At 48.1% G+C, this 22,371-nt stretch overlaps 1 long non-coding RNA gene across 1 annotated transcript; it reads left to right on the top strand.

Annotated features, from left to right (window-relative positions):
- Window positions 1-1,189: 1,189 nt before the first annotated feature.
- On the top strand, window positions 1,190-21,749 carry LOC309664668. The gene is made up of 3 exons (XR_014265974.1): window positions 1,190-9,101; window positions 11,695-11,723; window positions 15,720-21,749. It is a non-coding gene; the product is annotated as an uncharacterized lncRNA (long non-coding RNA).
- Window positions 21,750-22,371: the final 622 nt, after the last annotated feature.

Below are 22,371 nucleotides of genomic sequence, written 5' to 3'. Positions count from 1 at the left end.
ATAAATAAATAAGTAAATAATTAAAAAAAAAAAAAAGAAATATGTTAGTTGTTGTCACCGTCATCATCACCATCATCATCATCATTGCCATCATCACCGTCTTGCACAGGCAGGTATTAGACTTTGCTTTTCTGAAAAGGCCAGACTTGAGCAGTGCTGCTCTCACCTGGAAAGGCTGAAGCTCCAAGAGACTGAGCTCCGTGACATCCACAGGCACAAGGATCCCCCAGGGGCCTCGCTGGAATGCAAATTCCGACTCAGATACCCGAGCTTCCGGTAGTCTCCCAGGTGAGAGATGCTGCTGGTCCTAGGGCCACCCCCGGACCCCACGGCCAGTTGGGCATGAAGTTGGGGCTGGCGCCAGCCTCCTTCCCTGCAGCAGCCTGCATACGCTCCTTCCTCCTGCCGTTCAGTGTGACCTGGAAAGCACTGGGTGGCCTGGGACAGGCTCAGATGGCACCACATCCAAAAGGACCAGGCCTGCTCTATCTGTCTGCTTGAAGAATTAGGAAATTAACATAGTGTAACCTCCAATGTAGTAAGCGAGGCAGGCAGGAGCCATGGCGGCATGCTGAGAGCACAGGGTGAAAGTTGTTGGGGGAACAGGATATTTACAGTCTTGAAGCATCCCCCCAAAGATTACTTGTTAACGATAGAGGGGAGCGTGTTTTGATGCTGGAGGGGCCTGGCTGTCACCACCTCCAGGGGGCCCTCAGGCTGGGCCCTGGCCGTGGTGAGATGGGCTGACGGCCTGTGCCGCCCTTGATGGAAACATTTGGCCTGAAGCTGACCTGGGAGCCTCGTGGGACACTCTGCAGGACATCTGGCCAGGGTTCCTCAAAGGGTCTAGAACCATGAGGAACAGAGTTGGGGAAACGTAACTGCCAAATGCCGCACATAACACTTCACTGGATCCTGGATCGGGAAAAATAAACAAATGGGAGTGTGGACGTTGTGTTGGGTGATTTGCCTAAAGAGTGTTGATTATCTTTGGTGTGGGGTTGTGTAGGAGAAGTGTGCCCTTGTTCCTGGGAGAGGCACGGTGAAGGGTTTGGGGATGAAGTATCATGAGGCCCCATCTTACCTTTGGATGGTTTGGCAAACATGAGATGTGTGTGCCTATGGAGAGGGAGAGAAAGAGAGAGACAGACAGAGACAGAGACAGACAGAGGAGGAGGAGGAGGAGGAGGAGAGAGAGGTGGCCTGGGTATGGCAAGATGTTAATAGTTGGTGGATCTCCATGAAGGGTATGCTTGCAACTATTTGGTGGGTTAGAAATGTTTCGAAATTAAAAAAATGCAAATAATCATAAAAGAAGAAAGTCACCAAAAAGCCATACATCTTTACTGAAATCTCTCTAAGAGACATAAAGGCAGGACTTACATGACAGAAAAATGTCTTAAATATCCTCTTCACCCATCCACCACTCAAAATCTCACTTATTATGGAAGCTGCTCCTCATAAAATCCCCTTTTCTCTCTTTTTAAATCCCCCTTTTCAAAGGTTAGATGACTGGGTGTGAAGTCTTACTCTGGCATTTACATACTGTGTGGCCTTGGCCAAATTGCTTAAACCTGCCTGTGCCTCAGTTTCCTCATCTGTAAAATGGGGGGGGGAATATTGGTACCTACCTGCAGCATTGTCATGGGGATTAAATGTTATCATGGTGCCCAGGGAGCACTCGGCTGATAGCGAGAGCTCAGTAAATGACGTGACTGCCCATGGCAGGTTGTCCATGGCCTTTTTGGGATGCTCAGCTAAGTGAGGGCTGGCCCCATGGTGGCTTCGCAGGTGTCTCTGACTGCCCATCCCACGGTGGGCAGCCGACATGAGTGCTGCTCAGACCAGATCACGTGGGATGATTGTGCAGGACCGCCCTCTGGAGGTTGGGCCTTGCCACGTGCCTCACTGTGACCACCAGGTGGCGGCATTTAATTGCAGCCGCTCCTCTTTCCCTGTGCTCTCTTCCCATGTTGAAACGCAGGGGCCACGCTGAGCCAGCTTGAGGTCCTGCTGCACCTATGGTGGACTCTGTATGAGCAAGAAATACATCTTTGTGGTTTTAAGCCTCTTGGATGTAGAAGTTGTTTTGTTTCCAGTACAACCTTATCTATCCCTTCTGATAAAACTGGTTTGCCCTGTCCCCGGCTCAGTCTCCCAGGAATGTTCATCTAGAGGAAGGTCAGTCTTAACTGGACCTTCCCAAGCGTCTCTGACTCCCAGCCAGTGTTCTTAGCCTGTTAGAAGCCTCCAAGCTCAGTTCTGCAGCCCCCGGCTGTCCCTTTGCCCTGGCCGAGGGCCCCTGAAACATGATCACAGAGAGGGCAGCCTCGTTTCCCCAAATATAGGCTCTTATCAGCCCTATCTGCTGTAGGACATTTGGTCATTGTCTTAGTCTAGACATCAGAATTAAAATCTCTTATCAGCTCGTATTCTGGGGAAGTTGGGTCAGGCAGTATCAGGGCCAAAATTCCTCTGCTTCCAGCACAGCTGCTGCTGCAGCTGCATCAGAGATGAAGCTTATTGGAAGGGAAACCAGGGATGAGGGAAGGAGCCTTGGACGGAGAGCCAGAAAGCCTGGGCTCCAGCCCTGGCTCTGCTTTTCATTGTGTGATCTCAGGGAGTCTCTTCCTTTCTTTGGGCCAAAGACTAAATGGATTCCTGCCTAAGGGTCTTTGCACAGGTTATTCCTTTTGCCTGAGAGCTCTCACCATCTCCGTCCCTTGACACCTGCTTAACTCTTGCTCGGCCATCACATCTCAGCCTGAAACACAGGGTCACGGTGTTCCATGCATTGTGTTTCATGCTCGCAGCCTTAGAGCACACACTTGTTTGCTTTAATTACTTTAATTAAAGTAATTAATTACTTGTTCAGAGACTGCCTCCCCACTAGGCTCTGAGCTCTATGAAAGTGACAATCTGTGATTCCATCGGTTTGGCTAAGGAATGAGTGACGTGTGTGGATCTGACCTGTGAGAGCCTCCCTGGCAGCCTGGGCATGGAGGGATGGAGGGTGGTGTTTCAAGGTGCCCAGCCCACCCCTCCCAGGAGCTGCAGGAGGGTCCCTGTCTTCCAGCTCCCTTGGCAAGGGTTAAGCGTGGCCTAAGTGACTTGGTCCTGTGCTGCGCCGCCCTGGTGTCCACCTCTAAGATTACAGTCCCAGACCCTCCCCTCTGCGGAGGAAACTGTCTGCGTGCTTTCCCTGCCTTGTTGTGTGCATTCCTAACTGCAGCCTTGTGAGATGGAGGTCTGTTCGTTTATTTGAAAAATATTTATTGAGTACCTACTATTTGCCAGGCACTTTGCTAGGAGCTGGTGCCTCACTGCTGAACTTTCTTCCCTCACGGAGCTTACATTTAGGTCTGTGATGGGGAAGGAAGACAGTAAATAAAGAAACACACAGAACTGTGTGGGTGTACACGTGTATGCATGTATGTGTGTGTATGTGTTTATGTACACGTGTGCATATACGTGCGTGTATTTGTGTGTGTATGTGGACAGCACGTTGGTGGCCCAGATGTTAACTGACTTGTCCAAGGTCACAGAGATGCTGCTGGATTTGAACCCAGTTGTAACGATCATAGCTCGTAACTGCACAACCCTAACTCCCTGCCACGTGCCGAAGTCAGTGTTCTTTACATATGTGTTAATTTGTTTTATTCTCACAACAACCCTGTTGTTATCCCATTTTGCAGATGGGGAAACAAAGTACAGAGAGGCTAGATAATTTGCCCAAGGTCACTTATCTGCTAAATGGCTGAACCAGGACTTGAACCCAGGCACTTTGGCTCCAGAGCCCATCTTCTTAACACTGTGCTACACAAACTCTGAGAGTTTTGACATCCAGGGCTTCAGTGATGGTGACCACAAACCCAGTGCCACCCTCTCCTCCCACCCCAGCCAAGAAGGATCAGAAGAGCCCATCCTGGCCAGTCCTCTGTCTCCAAAACATCCAAGATGGCTGAGTAGCCTCTTGACCCACGACTTGGAAAGAGTGGGGAAGAGAGGGTGTCGCGGATGGTCCCTGCTCTCAGGGAGCCTGATGGTCTGGCTCTGGGAGCAGAACCAACCCTGCTTAGCTATGAGGTAAGGAGCTCAGGTGCAGAGAACAGGGAAGGCTTCTTGGAGGAGGTGAGGGCTGGGCTGGGCCTAGAAAACTGAGTAGGACTCAGATGTACATTTCCAAGAGGGAATGGGGTGAGCTGAGGCTCAGAGGGAGGAAGCATGAAGCCGCCCACAGGCTCTGAGCTTCAGAGCTTGCCCGCCAGGCCAAGGAGCTGGACCGCCTGCTGGCTGGGGGCCCTCAAGGGGAAGGACAGGGTCAGGTCTGGGCTTTGGAGGAGCCTCTGGCTGCAGAGTGGAGGGTGGGCTGGGGGTCTCCCTGAAAGAGGGAGACCAGGTGGGGCCTCTTGCAGGCGTCCAGGTGAGAGGGGCAGGGACAGCCAGGGGAGAGAGGTGAAGGGCTCACAGAGGCTGAAGCCAAGGTGAGTTTTGGGATGACTTGGCCTGCCCCCTCCTCCCATCTCTCTGACTTCCTTTCCTCCAATTTCCCCCCACTCACTCTACTCTTTGCTCTTGCTTTATTAAAGAAAAATTATTCTGACACTTGTTAAAATGGTAAAGACTTTGTTCAAGACTATTGCAGTAGGGGAGAGAGACTGAGCCCAACTCTGAGTGCAGCAAAGACAGCTGGGGACTCCTAAGCAAGGAGCAGAATGAGGGGTCGGTGGACAGCAAGTTACTAAGAGCAGGCTTCAAGGGTAGGGAGGTGCTCGCTAAACTGGCCTAACAGGATTCTGCTAAAGGCAGGCCAAGGACTTGGACGTCAAGGGTAGGGGGATTCTTGCTAGACTGACTTAGGATCCTTTGCTAAAAAACGTCTTCAAATATGTGACCAGGCACACACGCACATATGCACATACAGACATATAGACGTGTGCCTACACACAAAAGAACTCATATACATACACACACCCACACATACGTATACACACGTATACACAGATGCACACATGTGCACACAATGCATACGTGAGCACACACACACACGATATATACACAGACATTGTACGTATACATATGTGCACGCGCACACACACAGACACATACACATGCACTTCTGACACCCTGACTCTGACCCCCTCCTCTGGCCACAGCGCCATGCCAGGGTTCCTTGGGTATCTGTGGACTCAGACCTGAATGGGTGACCCTAATGAGCCTCTGCTGCCACCTTGTGGCCACTTCTCAGATAGCAGCAGATAGGAGGCTCAGGCCTTTCCCTGTTTCCAGTCCCTATGAAGCCCCGAGACCCAGTCCTGGGAAACTCTCAGCTGCCCCAGAGCCTTGCCCACCCTGGAGCACTTGCTTTTGCCAATTGCTGTGGGTGATTAGTGGGGCCTGGAGCGGGGTGATGACCCAACTCTCCCCGTTACCCTCTAATCCTCTTCATGCCCCCCACCTCCAGGTCTCCACGGTGCTCTCCCCTCTGCTTAGGGCACCCCTCACCCCATCTCCCCCAGCTGCTCTGTGAGCCCTTTGGGGGCAGAGACTGTTGTGCTCATCTCCGGATCTGGGGACCTCATGTGGCCTCTGGAACAGACAAGTGCTGGGTGAGCAGGGGAGGGAGGGGGAAGGAAGGAAGGGGGAAAAGATGGGCTCGATACACTGTTACCCACCCCAAGAGACAAATGATCCAAGTTTTAACAAGGAGAGAGAACAAAAGCCTGAGATTTTTTTCACAATCTTTTTATCTTGCTCTAAGTTCTTACTTGCTTCCTGATATTTTTATCAGAAATAAATGCTCATCTCTAAATGCTCCCCAAAGGCAAAAGTTATTGGATGTGACCTATGTCTGTCACCTCCATGGAAGAGGAGACACTTAAGCTGTAATGGGGGAGGGGTGATCTTTGCAAGTGAACGTTTGAAACAGTGAGAGAAACCTCGCTAGTGGGGGCTGAGAAGTCAGTGCTGGCAACATCTGATGACTATTTGATATGATTCTGAGTAGGTAATAGAAGGAACTTTGTGGAAAACCCCTTTCAACTGATGTCTATCTCTTGGAGTTAACTGTCTCTCACTACCTTTTAAAGAGAAGCATTTAGGTCTTTTTAAAGTCTGGCAAGAAGAAGGGCATCTTCTCTGATATTTGGCCAAGAATTAATTTAAAAATCTTATTTGAACACCCATTATGCACCAGTTCCAAGGTGCTGGGATAGAGTCATGAATGACGCAGACAGAATTCCTGCCTTCATGGGGCTTACATTACAGAAGGGGAGACAGAGGGTAAACAAATCAACAGAGATGTGTGAAATCCTGCCAGGTAATGATGAGGACATGAAGAAAAATATAGCAGGGTGAGGGGACAGAGAGTGACAAGGGCACAGTTTTAGGTACATGGCCTAAAAGAGGCCTTTCTGAGGAGGGGACAGATATGAATCCACCTAAAACAAGTGAGCAAGAAGGCAGGACACTTTGATGTATACCCTGAATAAAATATTTTGATTTTTTTAATTCTTAAAAATTACACAAGTAATTTAGGTTTATTACAGACAATTTTGAAAGTACAGGTAAACCAGAAAAAGGCTCATAATCGCTTTACCTGCTGGTATACACACGCCTGGAGTGGGGACTCCTCTAGGTGTCTACACTGGATACAATTTAAGACTGAATTATCCTGTCTCTGAGAAATGTACTTTGGACCAACTGTGTGGTTGTCTTTTTTAAGCCGAAGACCAACCGTGCCCTGGGCGTTCCTGTCTTACACGGGTTTCCTGGAGTCATTTATGTCATCCGGCCCCCACGTGACTCTGAGTTGGTGACTCCTGCTGTGTCCTGGCCTTTCCACAAGAGGTGGGCATCAGGAAAGCGGCAGACACAGGTTATGGGAAGACTGCATCCCAGGCAAATGTAAGAGGTGGTTGGGTTGAAAGGACTGACTGAGGCCACTTCAATTCTCGAACCAGTCAGAGAGATGGCCAGGCGATTCTCCAGTAGAGAAACTGGATCGCTCACAAATAAATGTATGAAGGAGTGTTCAGATTCATTTGAAGTCCAGGAAGTGCGCATTAAAACAAGTCACTTTGCCATACAGCAGAGACTGGCACAACATTGTAAATCAACTGTACTTCAATAAATTAAAAACAAAAAACAAAAAAACAATACTGCCCGTCGGATGAGCAAGATAGCAAGTTGGATGGTACCAAGTGTAGGAGCAAATGTGGGAGACAGCCACGGTGCATCAGCAGTGGAGGGTTATCTATACAAATGGAACGGCCGTTCTGGAGAACAATCTAAAACCAGCAGCCCCACTCCTTGATTTATAACCTGGAGAAAATCTCATCCAGGAGTGCACGCTTTGGGACAAAAGGGGAAATAGGAAGCACTGCAGGTGCCCATCCCTATGAGAAGGAATGAGGCAACATGGAGGACACCCGTTCTGGCATGCCATTGGCAAACAGCAGCAACCAAGGAGAGGGACGGACGGCACGTTGGAATGGATCTCTAAAACAGGGTTAAGTGAACAAATAACGAACAGAACAAGGTCTATAGTGCAGCACCATCTGGGTACATGTTAGCTCCTATCACTTGGACATTTAGAATTGCATAGACAATTCTGTTTGGTCTCCATCCCATTCCCCCTGGTCCCCATTACGAAGTTGCCTTTTCTACCTGGATACTTTCTAGGATTTCTCCTTTTTTTTTTTTTTTTTTTTTTTCCTCCTTTGAAAATTTTGCTGTAGCATTGCTTACAACGTCCTGGGTCCTTTTGCTCCGTACACACAGTTCTTTTTGCAGCTCAGAAGAGTTTCTTTGTGTTGCTTCTTTAATTCTAGAGTTTGTTTCATTTGTTCTGGCTTCTCACTCATGAACACCATTTTTTTTCATTTGTCTGCTGTCTCTTCTTCCCCATTTTTCTAAAATGATCATATTATCAATTGTAATTTTTATTTACTTGTCTTTTTCTTCTGTGTTCTTCTCTGAACCACCAACTCAACTATCTGTGGCATCAATTCCAATGTTCACTGCCACCAGTATGGCTTGGGTCCTGCCATTGTGTTTCTAGTTTCCTTGCCGACTCCCTTGTCTCACCCACCTCCTTCTGTATCTCATCTTGTTGCTTTCTGCAGGCTCCATGCCTTCTTAGGCTCTAGGAAGATGTCTGAAATGACTTGCAGTGGGTCATTTTTGGAGGTTTATTCATCTCCTGGACACTGCCCCATATCTCCTGTACAATTGTTTTTTTCATGACTTCCATGTTGGGGTTTTTTGGGTTTTGTTTTTTTTTCCTTTTTGCTCACCCTCAAGTGAAGCCAGAAAACAGATCTGCTCTCTTTTTACTGGGTTGGTGATCTACTCCTCCAGTCCTTCAGCAGGAGGGCAAGTTGATGTTTGTAGATACCAGCTGTCAACTTTAATAATATCCTAGCCAGTTATTTTACTAACAAATGGGAGTTTATTCAGGAATAGCCAGAGGAATTGTAAACTGGGAGGTGCGAACTATGGCGGACCACAGGCAAATCCAGCGAACGAGGCAGGGAACTTGCTTTTATAGGGAAAAGGGGAGAGTTGAGAGGGGCTGTAATAACCAAAGTTTCCACTGGAGGAAACTGAGAGTCCATAGCATGGAGGTTTCTCATTGGTTGGACTACTATGGTCTCTGATTGGCTGGGCTACCTTTGGGCAGAGAGGCGCTTTCTTCTTCCTGCTGGTGGTAAAGTAGGCAACACCTTCCTGTGGGAGATGTAGGCATAGGTGGCTTCCTGTTTGGAGTAAATGACAAAGCATGACTGCAGGGTGAGAGCTCCCAGGCCTGTCCCGACTCCAGTTTTAGCTGAGGTTTCTTTAATTCCGCACAAATTTCTTGTTTCTAGCGAATTTTCACATAGTTTCTTTGTGACTTCTTCTCCCTTCTGTTGTCTGCTTCTCTATCATCCTGAGCGATGTTGGATGGCAGAATTGTCCCTGCCCCCCAGCTGCCCCCCACTGCCACGGGCACTTTCTCATGCCTCCCACTGCTGCCCTGCACAGGACTCGTCCTCTGGGAAGCACCACATCGTTGCCAACCCTGTCCTCTTTCTTCAACTTCTGCGCAACGTCTGAAGGTAAGAGAGGACAGCTACCAGAGTCCTGGCTGGCACAGGCCTTGGGTCGGGGAATAGAGGGTGGGAAAGCTGTGAAGCGTCTTCCTGTCTTTTTCATCCAGATGGTTCTTTGCACTGGGAACCTATAAAGCGGTCTTTTAAAAACCCAAACTGAATCAGGTGACTCCCTTCTTAAAGCAACTGATCCACTCCCCATTGCCCTCCTGTTAGAGTCTGAGCTCCTTAATAGGCTTCACAGTTCTCCCTAATCTCCTCATGGCCTCCTCTCTAGCCTTAGTTCCCCTCACTGCCCTTGAACTTCATGTGGCTTCCTGAACCCTCCACGCTCTCCACAGACCCCTGTGCCTTTACACAAGCTGCTCCCTTGGTGGCAATGGCCTTCCCCTCCCCACCCCATCTCTACCTGGAGCTGACTAATAAGATAGGGCTCAGATACGTCTCCTGCAGGAGCCCAGCTCTGATGTTCCTGATAGATGAGGTCCCCCAACTCCCACCCTGTGCTGCATTCTTTCATCCAGTCATTCCTTACACATATCCTGGATCCGATTTAGCTTCAGACACTCTGGCATCCCTTCTTACACTGTCCTGTGGGGGAACAGATCTCATTCACTGTGTCCCCAGGGCCCAGCAGTCCGTAACTCATTCAGTGCTGGCAAAACTTAACAAAGGAGCCCACACTACCATCACAAACCTGAGCCATGCTTCCACTAGAGGGCAGCACTACACAAATGTCACCTTGAGACCTAGTTCCAACAGTTGGTGGTGCTGGGCTTCGGGGAAGGGCAGTCAGAAGGGCCCACAGCCTCCAGCCGGGCAGCTCCAGAATGTCCCAGGCTTCTGACCGAGGTCCTTCAGCTATGCCCTTGGCCTGTCCCAGGACCACACATCCCATCTAGTTCAATTTTGTTAAGAACGTTTTAAAACCCAGGAAAGCATGTGAGGGCCAAGGAAAGGGAGGGGCCTTCTCCTGGGGGAGGAAAAGGCTCGGACTAAACCTTCAAGGGCTGTGTTTAGGAAATGCAAGGGTGGAACTAATATCATGCAATTGCACATTTACTAAACTATTCCTTTTTGGTTTAGCATTAAAAACAAAAACAAAAACAAAAACCTCATTACCTAAATTGCTTTAGAAATCTGGAAAGACCTATGCATAATCTGTCTTTCCAAAGACAGAAACTCAATCCCCCTCTGCTGTTGGGAACAGAATATAAAAATAATCACCAGCTTTGGGGTCTGAATGCCACCTCGATGGGGAGGAGATTGGTTGTAGGGGGGCAGTGCCAGCCTTGCAAGGTAAGGTGGGCAGAAATTAGCATCCTAAACTGCCCTCTGTAAAATTGTCATTTAACCAGGTTAAAAAAAGATATTCCCAAACAGGCTGCTTATGATGGCCTCAGAGCTGATGTGGAAGCCGCCAAATGCGTGTATTTGTGGAGTTGTAAGTAGGTCAGATATTTCTGTCGCTAATTATTACTTGTGAAAAAATATGTCGTGAGCTTGCCGCAGGGAAAGAATATCGAAAGTAGCATTGATCTTTGGAAACTCCAGCCAGATTTATCCGTACAGGGCTGGCATCCCAAGGACCCTGTCGAAAGAGGAGGAAATGTCCTAAATCCAGGTCCACGGGGGGCAGTTGCAGGAACTCCAGCAGGAAGTTGGGAAACCTGGGTCCTAGCCTTTGATTTTCACTTCCCTCTCCTGGGCTTCAGTTTTCTCATTGGGTTAGATTTTTATATTCAGTGCAAATGTTGTCTGATGCCATGACCTCCTTGGTGGAAAGTCATTTTCTGGGGACCTGGGCTTTCCCTTCTGTTTAAGGGATAAATTTTCCTGTTCTGGGAGATTTAGGCAAGGAATCAGTTCAGAAGTGAGATAAAAATTTTTTGGCATTGAATATTAGCAGGAAATTTTGCTGCACTTGGATCAGACTCATGTGCCTAAATATTTGCTGAGTGTTGAATATGTGTTGGACATTGTGGCAGGCATGTTGGGCACACAAATGCATGTGACTCTGCCCACTCTGTATATCTAAGATTGGTGGCTCCTTCTTACTGAGTTTCAGAGGGTGAGATGATTTGTCCAAGGTTACACACATAGGAAGTAGCAGAGTAGGGGTTCAAACCCAGCTTCTCGCTTCAGTATCCTAAACCAGCCCCCATAGCTACGCTTGAGTGAGTGGTTAGGAGGGCAAAGATAACCCCTCCCCTTCTCCTAGATGTGAAGTCTGGATACCAGGGCAAGATGCTGCTCTAATTAGTTTTATATTACAGGCTCTGAGACTTGTCAATGCTTTATGCAAAGTTATGCAGAATATGCAAATCAGGGGTGGCTCTGGTTATGTTGTTACCAGTGCAGCACCTGTGATTTTCTGATCTGAAAAGTTCTGCCTGCAGAGCTTCCTGGTGGCATGGGCAGTGGGAAGGGTCCTGGGCTGCTTTCCACAAAGTCACACGTGCTCTCAAGTCCCCTATAAGAGTTGTGTCCAGGAGTTGGAATGTAAACGCCCTTGCCATACACACAGTATTAAGCCCAGATATTTGGGCAGGAATGAATTTAGTTGATCTGAAAAGTTCTTGTTTTCGTGTTTAAATAGGTGGGCCTGTTTCCTCGCCTTCAAAATGGGTAAGTTGGTCTCAATGATCTTTAAGGTCCTGTGATAACTACGAGTCTTCAGAATCCTGTGTCGAGGCTTCTGGAAAGGACAATCTGCTCTCTTTCTTTTCAATACTCTGCTTATGAGGCTTCTGCCCCTACCTCTCTCCTGCACTCCTCACCACCACCCCTTGTTCACACTCCCCCTGCAAGCTATTTGGCCCTCTGGAACCTGCAAGCTATTTGGCCCTCTGGAACCTGCTGAACCTGCCTTTTTTTTTTTTTTGTCTTCCATGCTTTGCAGGTGCTGTTTCTGTGCCCTGGAATGTCTTTCTCTCTCTTCTCCAATGTCTAACTCCTTCTCTTCCTTCATGGGCCAGCTGAGATGTCACCTCCTCCTGCCCTGCACCCCGGCAAGACCAGGCAGCCTCATCCCCCGTCCTCTTGGACCTAGCTGGCTAGCCAGGAGGTAGCAAGCCCAGGAGGTGGTCAGCCCACTGGGGACAGAGACCCCAGGCACGTGGCCCAAGACTGTCAAAGTCATCATGCCTCAATATTTAAGGAATTAACAAATCAAAGAATAAATGCATCCACTCATTTTAGTTTAGAATTGTCCAAAGGAAGCAGTTGCAATGAACTCCCCCTACCTAGCTTGTGACTTTAGACTAAAAATAGGTGTAGGGACACCAGGCTCCTCTAACTCCCTAATATGAATTTTAATTTTTAATAACTTGAGAAATCAGTGAACTATACCTATGGGAAAATGATGAGGAATCAGCCACATAAATTAATGGAAAGTATGTGTTCACATTATCTAACTATATTAAGTGTGAATAATAATTAATTATAGATTCTACATGCGGTCTTGTCTTTGAGAATTCAATGTGAGAGAATTTAAAAAGTCATTCATCACCCCCCTGTGCTCCACCCCAGGCCGTAACATAAAAAGCAATGGCCAAAGAATTTTCCATAATTTATGAAAATCATCATCTTAGAGAAAAAATAACTCTCAGTAGGAGCGTAATAACTGGGAAAAGGAAGCTGCATCAAGTATGGTTGTTAATGCTGTTGTAATCACCTGACCACCCTTCCCTTTCTCCCCTGCATTTATTCATTCTCCCATTCATGCACACCACTCTGTGGTGTACGGAGAGGTGGTCTAGCCAGTGGATGTGAACATGAACTCTAGAGCCAGATTGTTTGACTTCAAAGCCAAGCTCATCTACTTTGCAGCTGTGTGGTCTTAGGCAAGTTGCTTAACTTCTCTGTTCCCCACTTTCCTTCCATATAAAATGAAGATAATAATAGCTTCTATTGCGTAGGGCTGGTGTGTGTGTGTGTGCGTGTGTGCGTGCAAGGGTAGTACATAAGCCAATACACATAAAGTGCTTAGCACAGAGCCTAAGCACCCAATAAACACTAAGTCTGGTTGTGAGCCTGACATTTATACTGGGTGCTGCTTAAGATGGACTGAGTTTCTGTCGTTGAAGAGTTTGCTGAGTGGTGAGGGAAACAGACTGTAAATAAGCAAGCTCATTTAAAATTACAAGTTGTGTGTGTTACATATGGAATGAGGAAGGTGCTATGATAGGGAGTGATAGGGTGCTATGACAGGGCTTCTCACATAAGGGGGACAGGGCCATTTCTCTGAGGAGGTGACATTTTGGTCAAGATCTGAAGGGTAAGAAGCAGCTGGGGTAGTGAAGTGTCAGGGCAGAAGGTTTCAGGTCTTGGCTTGTGTGCTATTATCTACCGGGGCTGCCCTTTTCCTGTTTCCAGTTTTTAAAGTGTGGACCTGCCGTATCAGCTGTTAAGACAGACCATAGAGCCACAGTGATAAGAACACTGCTGTAAAGGATATAGAAAAGTTGGTAGGTAGTGGCACAGACTTGATCATAGTTTTTGCTAAAGAGGTGCCACAAGACAACGGGGAAAGGACAGAGTTTGGAAAACTGGCCTGCTCTAGGGAGAAAAAGAAAGCTAATTCTGCCTTACCCCACACAAAAGCTGGACTCCAGATAGGTTAAAGACATAAGCTTAAAACTCTAAAGGGAGTGGAAGAAAATTGGGATAATAGGTTTCTGATTTGGGGGGTGGGGTCAGAAAAGACTTCCTAACCAAGACCAAAAAGGCACAATGAGCCAAAACATTGTTAAATTTGACTATCATAATTAAGGACTCCTGTTCAGCAGAGGAGAGCATAGACAAAATAGGGAAACAGATGCCAAGCTGGGCTTACGTAATACGTCTGTATTACGTCTAAAACAAAAAGTGATTATTACCTGTAATGTACAAAAGACTCCTTCTGACCAATAGGGGAAAACCCCCAGTAAATTCAATACAAATAGCCAACAAGCTCATGAAGAGATGCACAAACGTGCTAAAATCCAAGATATGCACATGAAAATAAGACACATGGAAGCCACCTTCTAAGCCTCAGAAGGGCGACACGTAGAAAGGTAGGTGACACCAAGGATGCAGGGAGAAGGGGATGCAGTTGGGAGCCATTCTCAGGAACGCTGAGGACCACAGCACAAGGGCAGTTGGCTGAGAGACCAAGGGCATCCCGAAGGCCAGTCAGTGCACCAGGACGAGCCACGCCCATGGCCTAGGGCTGGCTGTGCCTGGAGGAAGGAGATCCCCTTCCAAATCACGCAAGATACCTCCTGCCAGCCGGCAGGTTGGTGGGGCAGCATCTACCTGGAGGGGGTGCCCTCCTCTGGTCCACACAGAGCCGCCATTTGGGCTACAGGGCCCTGGCCTTTGGAAAGCCATCTGTCCACGTTTAAGGAAATTACTTATCCAGCAAGACCACTCCTGGATGTCCGTCCCAGAGACATCACATAGGACAAAAGGGAACCCGCATAAGGTGCCACGGCTGCAGAGTTTGGAGGGTCAGGGATTTTGGAGGTCACCCAGGTGTCCATCCCTGGGGAAGTGGATGAGAAAAACACAGTGGATTCTCACCATGGGATACTGTGCACAGTTAGAAGCAACTATTACATACCACTGAACACACTTTGGTGCTGAGTGGAACAAAAAAGAAAAAAAGAATCAGACTGAGAGCTTTAGCATAGAATTAGTCATGTTAATTAAAAGCATATACAAACACAGAACAGCATGACATGTTCTGTAAGGATTCATACATATATATTTTTTTAAATTAATTAATCTATTTTAAAAAGTTTTTTGCTGTGTTGGGTCTTGGTTGCTGCGTGTGGGCTTCTCTTGTTGCGGTGGCTTCTCTTGTTGCAGAGCATGGTCACTAGGGCGCGCAGGCTTCAGTAGTTGTGGCTTGCGGGCTTGGTTGGTGCACGGCATGTGGGATCTGCCCCGCCCAGGGATCGAACCCATGTCCCCTGCATTGCCAGGCAGATTCTTAACCACTGCGCCACCAGGGACATCCCAAGGATTCGTACATACTTAAGAATATATATCAACCATATCAGTAAGGATGTCTATGGGGGAAGGGGGATGATAGTGGGGATCAGGGATGAAGGAGGAAAAAAATTTAAAAAACAGAAACGTGAACCCGTGGACAGGGTCCTGGTCAGTTCAATGGTGAGAATGTGCCGGGGGTGAGGAGATGAGGGCCTTTGCTCCCCACACCTGAGTCTGATGAAAGTGTAAAGACAACAAAACTGATACAAAAGCATGATCCACCCTGTCTGTTGTGGATGAGCCCACACTTTTCTCCTTCAAGGGCTGGGCATCATTTCTTTTCTCCTCCGAGAGCCCCGGACACATGTTTTGCTCAGCTTGGGAAATTGTGAGCCTCTTGAAGATGGAAAATTATTTATTTGTCATGTATCTTTCTACCAATTGCAAACAGCAGGGCCTAATAAAAGCTTGCTGCATTGCTTTCCTTGCACTATAGAGCAGCATGGCACCTCCACAAATTGATGAGTATGAAGGGGGAAAGTGGTGGACACCCTGACCACCTGCCTCCAGTCTACCTACTCGGCCCATTGATTTGCTCGCCTTTCACAACGTTTATCTCAGTTGTAATTACTTGTTCATTCTAAGGCTCCCCCGCTGACCTGTCGGTGTCCTGATGGAAGGACCAAGCCTGCCTGACTTCTTGCTGGGTCCTCGCACCCCACTGGCCCTGCCTCGTTGACTGTGCTCATAATTAGTTGTCAAACAGATACATCAGTAAATGAACGAATAATGAGCAAATGGATGAGTTCGCATCTTTGAAGAGTAGGTCGTATCCTGTGTCATTCTGGGGAGACGCACGTATTTCTTGGAAGGCATAATGCCTCTCAAAGGAACGAAAAGGTCATCCTTTGATGCATTAGGTCCCTGTGGGTGACGGCATTAGGTCTGTGGCTTTCCACAGTGAATCTGCAAAGCCTCAGCTCACCGTCCACTGTCCAGAGAACTCTGATAACGGGCACCAGGGAGGCCGCTAGATTCTGGCTCTTGATCTGAATGCTGAGACTTATTAAGATACAAAAATTAAGTGTGAGCTGCCGAGCTGGAAGGTATGATTAGTGTTTACGGTGCAGACAGACAGACTGGGAGGGGAGCTCATTGGCTGCAATGCACCCCTTTTCCTGTACATAAACTCGTCACCATGGCAATTGTTTTCTCTGCAAGTTCCCTCCAAGCAGCCATTGGTGTTTCTTGATTTCCACACAAGGATGACCTTGTTAGGTCTTGTTAGATAGAAACAAGACAAACGCTCCAACAACACAGGCTTCCTCTGCCCAGTTTCCCTTGGGCTAATCACAACACGCCTCAGATGCCCCTTCAGGTGGATTAAAATAAGACGCTTGACGGTTAATTTAAATAACAAACAGTGTCAGCCGCCATCTGCATCTGCAGAGGGCCCCCAACCTCTCAGCTATTCCCCATAAGCAAAAGGATCTGTCTTCTGGTCCAGCAAGATTATAAAAGCCCGGGCCAAGAGACTCCAGAACTCCCCCAAATACCAGTGCTGGTGCCATAAGGACTGGGCCCTTATGGGAACCTGCAGTGTCTCAAAGTTGACAAGACCTGCAGTGCCAGACCCTCTGCCCAGCACCCCTTAGGCCTGGCAGTTTACTGATTTCATCCTTTTTCACCCCTATTAAAGGAAACCTGGGTGCCTTGACCTATTATTGCTGTTCTGTTAATGACTGGCATAAATATTACCTTCTAATTACACAGAATTTTGAATTTTTTCCCCCCAAAACCTTTGCTGGGTTATTTCACTGTCCTGTTTTTCCAAATAGTCTGTCTCCATTCATCTAAGATTTTAGTTGGGCCACTCCCTGGGGTGGTAAGAGAGAGACATGCATGTTTCTTTCTTCCAGAGACTGGGTACTGCTCCAAACTGGAGGGGGCTGGGCCCAGCTGGACCCAGTGCGGGTCCTAGGCTGCCTTTGCTGGAAGAGCCTTATTTGTGGCAGAGAGACTGAGGCCACTGCGTGCAGCGTGGTGCACACAGTGTGAGGTGCGCGCACCACACTGCGGCAGAGCCAGGTGTGGGCCACAGCCGCCACCCCAGCCGCCTCCCAGGCAGGAAGAGATGGCCAGGCCCCCTCCTGGCAGGGTGGGAAACCGAGGCCAGCACCCTTCTCCATCCCTGACCTGCCAGTCTCACCGTCGCCTCGACTGATCATCACAGCAGCTCCTGAACCCGTCTCCTGCTGGGGTGGCAGCCGGCCCCCCAGCCTTCCTTCTTGGATGATAGCAGCCCCTCAGCAACTTTCTTTCAGGAGCAGCCTCTTCCTTACTTGATGTGGTTTGGGTAGGGCATCCCTAGACATTAGGGTTTAATTGGTCTGGGGGCGGCTTGAGCACTGGGATTTTTAAGAACGCCCCAGGTGATTCTAGAAGGTAGCCAAGTTTGAAAACCACTGCCTCTTCCCCTGGCCCAGGGATGGGCCGATAAACCAAAGTGGGCCAATCAGAGTCCTTCCCTAGGATTTCACTGTGGATAGAAGAAGGTCTTTCTTTCAAGGCTATTAGTGGGAACTAGGTCAGCCTGTCTACACTCAGCCCCCGCTCACCCCCTGCAGCTGCCCCTCTGCTCACGCCCGCTCCACTGAGGACCTCACCACTGGGTGGTCATCATCTGTCCACAGCTGCGTTCCTGCCAGACTGTGGGCTCTTCCGAGGCAGGGGTGCGTCCTGTTCCAATTCACCCCCTACGTGTAGCTCACAGCTGGGCACAGGGTGAGGCCTGATGAATCTTGGTTTGGTAAGTGAGCCATATTTCGCTCCCAGAAGCATGGGGGAAGCGCCGGCTGTGGGCCTGGGGCTCATCTGTCTCTCCATGTGCCTGAGAGGGAGGGGGAGGGGAGAATGGTAGAAAAAGAGGGCGTCACAAAACAGTGGGGAGAGGGAGGGGGAGGGAGAGGGAGGGGTTGGGGGAGGGCACAGTGCTCAATTCTTTTGTCCCTTCCTTCACTTGACACATTTTCTGAGCTCCTACTCTGAGCCATACACAGAAAGTTTCCCGGAGATGAACTAAGGTACAGATGGTTAAAAGAAAACCGTCAGTCATTTGGCCTTTTGGAAGAAACAGTGGGGGATTGCAGAGTCCAACCCTTCTGGTGAGTGTCTTAATTTTCTACTCTGCTGGGCAGGGTGGGACACGGCTTGACAGAATGAGGCACTTAGACGTGAGAGATGGGGCACCTGGAGTGTCTCCTGATGCTTGGAAGACCTCCAAGATAATGCTGGTTACTTTTCTGGTTTCCCGGAATGCTGGTTTCAAAGTACACAGCCATCCTGCAGCAAACATCATGGCATTGCCTCTTGATTTTTTTCTCTCTGGCTCCAAACCAGTGGGGTCCCTTTGTTTATGGCCTACAGGGAAACCAGAGCAACCATGAAAAATTACATTTTATAAACCTGCTGTTTTATAAAACTATGTTTATAAAGCTACAAAACAAACAAACAAACAAAAAGGAACCAGCAGGGATCGAACCAGCGCCCCCTGCATTGGAAGCGCAGAGTCTTAACCACTGGGCCACCAGGGAACTCCTGGGATAGCTCAGAAGTTCAACTGATCCAAGCCAGGCTGGGCTGATCTTGGCTGGGCCCACTCATGTGTCTGAGAATTCCAGTCAGCGTGTTCCTCAGAGGGCCACCTTCCAGGGATGTCAGGGGTGCACTGAGAAATAAAATAAGGTTCTGTGAGCAAATAAGTTTGGGATCCGCTGGGTTAAAGAAAGTTCGCTTATTCATTGATCCAACAAACATTCATAGAATGCTTATTATATGCCATTGTTCTAGGGCCTGGGAGCACATCAGTGAATAAAGCTAAAACAGACAAAAATCCCTGCTTGGGGATTATAGTCTAGTAAAAAGGTTGAAGAGTTTTCTTTTCTGCAGGACTTCTCAGAGCCTTTAATATACTAAGGGGCATCACCCAAAGAGGACAAGGCATGCGGTGTCGTCCAGGGTTACCGGACCCTGGAACTCTTGTTCTGCGGGGCACTGGCAGAACTGATGTTCTGTGAAATAGACTTTGAGAAACACTAACCCAGTCCAACCTCCTGTGGTACAGATGGGGAAGCTGAGGCCATGTTCAAGGTCACCCAGGCAGGGCTGGTGCTGGAGCATGGTCTCCTGACTCACTGCTCAGTGCTCTTCCACATCCTTTCCCCTTGATCTTATGTTTTCTTTCTTTCTTTTTTTTTTAAGGCCAAACCTGGCTTTAGAGTGCCTGAGATTTGGGAGGCTCCGATGAACTTAGATGCTTGAGATCAAGATTGCTGGGCGCTCCCAAGCCCTCCTCGGGGCCTCCGGGACTGGAGTCTTGTGGAGATGTCATACCTCCAACCACATTGGTCATGTGACCTCTCCCCAAGCCCAGCCCCGCCGATAGGAGCCACTGTGCCTGTCCCTGGGGAAAAGAGGCAAACTGGGACATGGGAAGAGAAGTGAGATTGTTAGGGGAAAGGCCAACATCCTGGTGCTTGGGAAAGTTGTCTGTTTTCTTGATGAAACCTACAGTGTCACTCTCCTCTGTGGACATCCTTGGGTGCTCTGACATCCCCCAGTCTGTTCCCTGAAGTACAGGCACTGTGTTTAGTGTCTAGAATCTTCTAAGAGCTTGCAATGTCCAGGGGTGTTTTCCATGCAGGCCACCGGGCAGATATGTTGCAGCACAGAGGGAGAAACTGAGGTTCACAGATGTAAAGTCACCTGCACGATGTCATCAGTGGATATCACTTGGTGGAGCTGGGACTGGGACCCAGGTCTGCCTGTCCCTTCACAACACCCACGCTCATCACTAAGAAGTGAATGATTTTTAGGAAACTCTTTATCTGGGAAGCAGGAACAAGGATTCCAGCTCTGAGGACCTCAGAAGGTTTGGGAGGATCAAATGAGATGCCTTTTTGTCAGAGAATGTTGACAACAGCATTAACTTTATGGCCCAGGCCCTGTGCTAGGGGCTTCCCAAACATTATTGCAATAATAAACATGGCATTTTTCTGACAAGGAAACTGAGGCCCACGGGGGTGAAACCGCTCGCCCAGGGTCACTTTCCAGTGATGGCAGAGACCTTAGCTTGTCTGAGCTGAAAGCTGAGTTCTTCCTACGGCCTCACACGGCCTGCCACGCTGCAAGGCGATCAGCTTGTGAGCCACTACTATTCTTGAAAATAGTCCATAAGCCAATCATTTAAGAACATAGGCTGCCTTAACAACCTCAAGTGGGGGCTCCTGACCTCCATGAGAGCCTGGCATCCTTCTCTTTCTGGAATTTTCCACTTAGCCCTTCCCTCATGCACTTGCTTCCTGAGAACATCGAAACCTTATAATAAAATAAACCTGGCTTCACCACAAAGAGCAGCCCCTTCAACTCACTTCTTTCTTCTCTAAATATTTCTTTAGTACTATGTCTTTGATTTCAAGATATTTCAACAACCCCCCTAAAGGATCTCAGCATTTTCCCTGAACTAGAAAAATAAAAAAATAGAACACTCTGCTGGGGAGAAAAGGAAAATTGTATGTTCTTTTGTTTACACGAGTGTACAAAAAATCATTACAGATCTCCATGTGGCCTTGGTGATTTTCCATCGTGATATGGAAAGAGAAATGGATAAATGGGAGTCTGCAACCAATCTCAGGGGATTTCTTTTCTATTTGGGTGACCCCTGAAAGGCTCCCGAGCATATGACTATTTTTGAAAGAAAAGAGGAAACGCTGAGGGGCGGCCACGATTAACAATAGTTCACCCAGATGCTAACTTATTCTGATGTTTGCTTGTTTTTATTTTTATTTAATCTGACTTTTTGATGTAATTGTTGGCATTTTGTTTCTGACCTTAAACCAGTATAATTCATCTTGGGCATGACAAGAGAGGCAATGGACTATCAGTGATCAAGACGCAATCTATTTTCTTAAATTATGACCCAGCCATGTTCACTGAGATGATGTTGAGTAAGGGTCATTGGGGGCCGGGGGATGGGGATGGGGACGTGGCACTGCTTTGCTCTTTACTTACTTTGATCACAATTTACCCTTCAGTCGCCTGGAATAGGAGTTTATTTCTGCTCACCCAAGGCTCCCACCAAGAGGCCTTTACATTTGGGAAGAGCTTGAGCCACGTCCTGACCCATGAATTCTGGATGCAAAATGTGCAGATTCAGAATGAAGAATTGCTTTCCTAAAACTCTGAGCTACGTAAATTCTAGGTATAGTGGACTGAGCATTGGACCAGGAGTCAGCTCATGTAATCCTCCGATAAGCCCTAAGAAGAAGGTTGTTGTTGTGCCCATTTTATAGATGAGGGTACTGAGACATGGAGAGTTGAACTAATTTGCCCAAACCAGCAAGCAGTGGAGCCTTGGATTCAAGTGCAGCCTCCTCCCTGCAGAGGCTGGGATCTCGAAGACCAAGCACAGATCGCTTTGTGACCTCGGGTCCATCCCCTCCCTTCTCTAGGCCCTAATTTCCTCTTCTCTAAAATAAGAAGGCTTGGATGGCTGGTTTCTAGGACCCTTTCTAGAATTGACTACAGATAAAATTTCATGATCTTCCTCAAAGCCCAGCAGGCATCCAGACTTTAACAGGGGGTTGCCGTCAAGTTTCCTCTCCAGAGTCTGAAGACGAGAGAAGAATTTAGTATGGATGGAGAGGAGAATTTAGTGTGGATGGAGAGAAGTAGCATTTAATAAGCGAATGCTCTGTGTGCTATGTGTTTTACACATGTACTTGATCGCCATTCAATCTTCACCATAACTTAATGAGATAAGTACTTTTATCATCCTCACTTTACAGATGTAGAAACTGAGGTTCAGAGAGGGGCTGCTTGTATCAAGGTCACGCAGCTGAGGAGTGGTGGAGCCAGGATTAGCCTCCGGGTTCCCACAGTAGCCTGTTCTTCTCCCATCAAAGCATGCTTTGTATCGCCTGCTTATCTGTGTCCAGTCCAGTCTAGACCATGAGTTTTGAGTGGCAAGGATTGTGTTTTAGTCTCTATGTCTGTCTAGGGGCCTGCACAGGGTCTGGCCCAGAATAGTGATCAATAAACATTGTCAAATGGTTGTATGAGTGCAACACCCCAGAGCTCATTCTATCCACTGAGCTAACTGCGCGGGGGTCTCGGTTGGAAGGAAAAAAGCGGGTGTGAGGAGAAGTTCTCAGAAACAGCCTTTATTTACAGGGTGAGCAACGTGAACTGACTTGGCTCCCAAACCCAGATGCCCACCCTCTTTCACAAGCTTGGAATC

The sequence above is a fragment of the Balaenoptera physalus genome (assembly GCF_965194825.1).
Source record: "Balaenoptera physalus genome assembly, chromosome: 7".
Lineage (NCBI taxonomy): Eukaryota > Metazoa > Chordata > Mammalia > Artiodactyla > Balaenopteridae > Balaenoptera > Balaenoptera physalus.
This window is presented reverse-complemented; position numbering and strand designations above follow the sequence as displayed.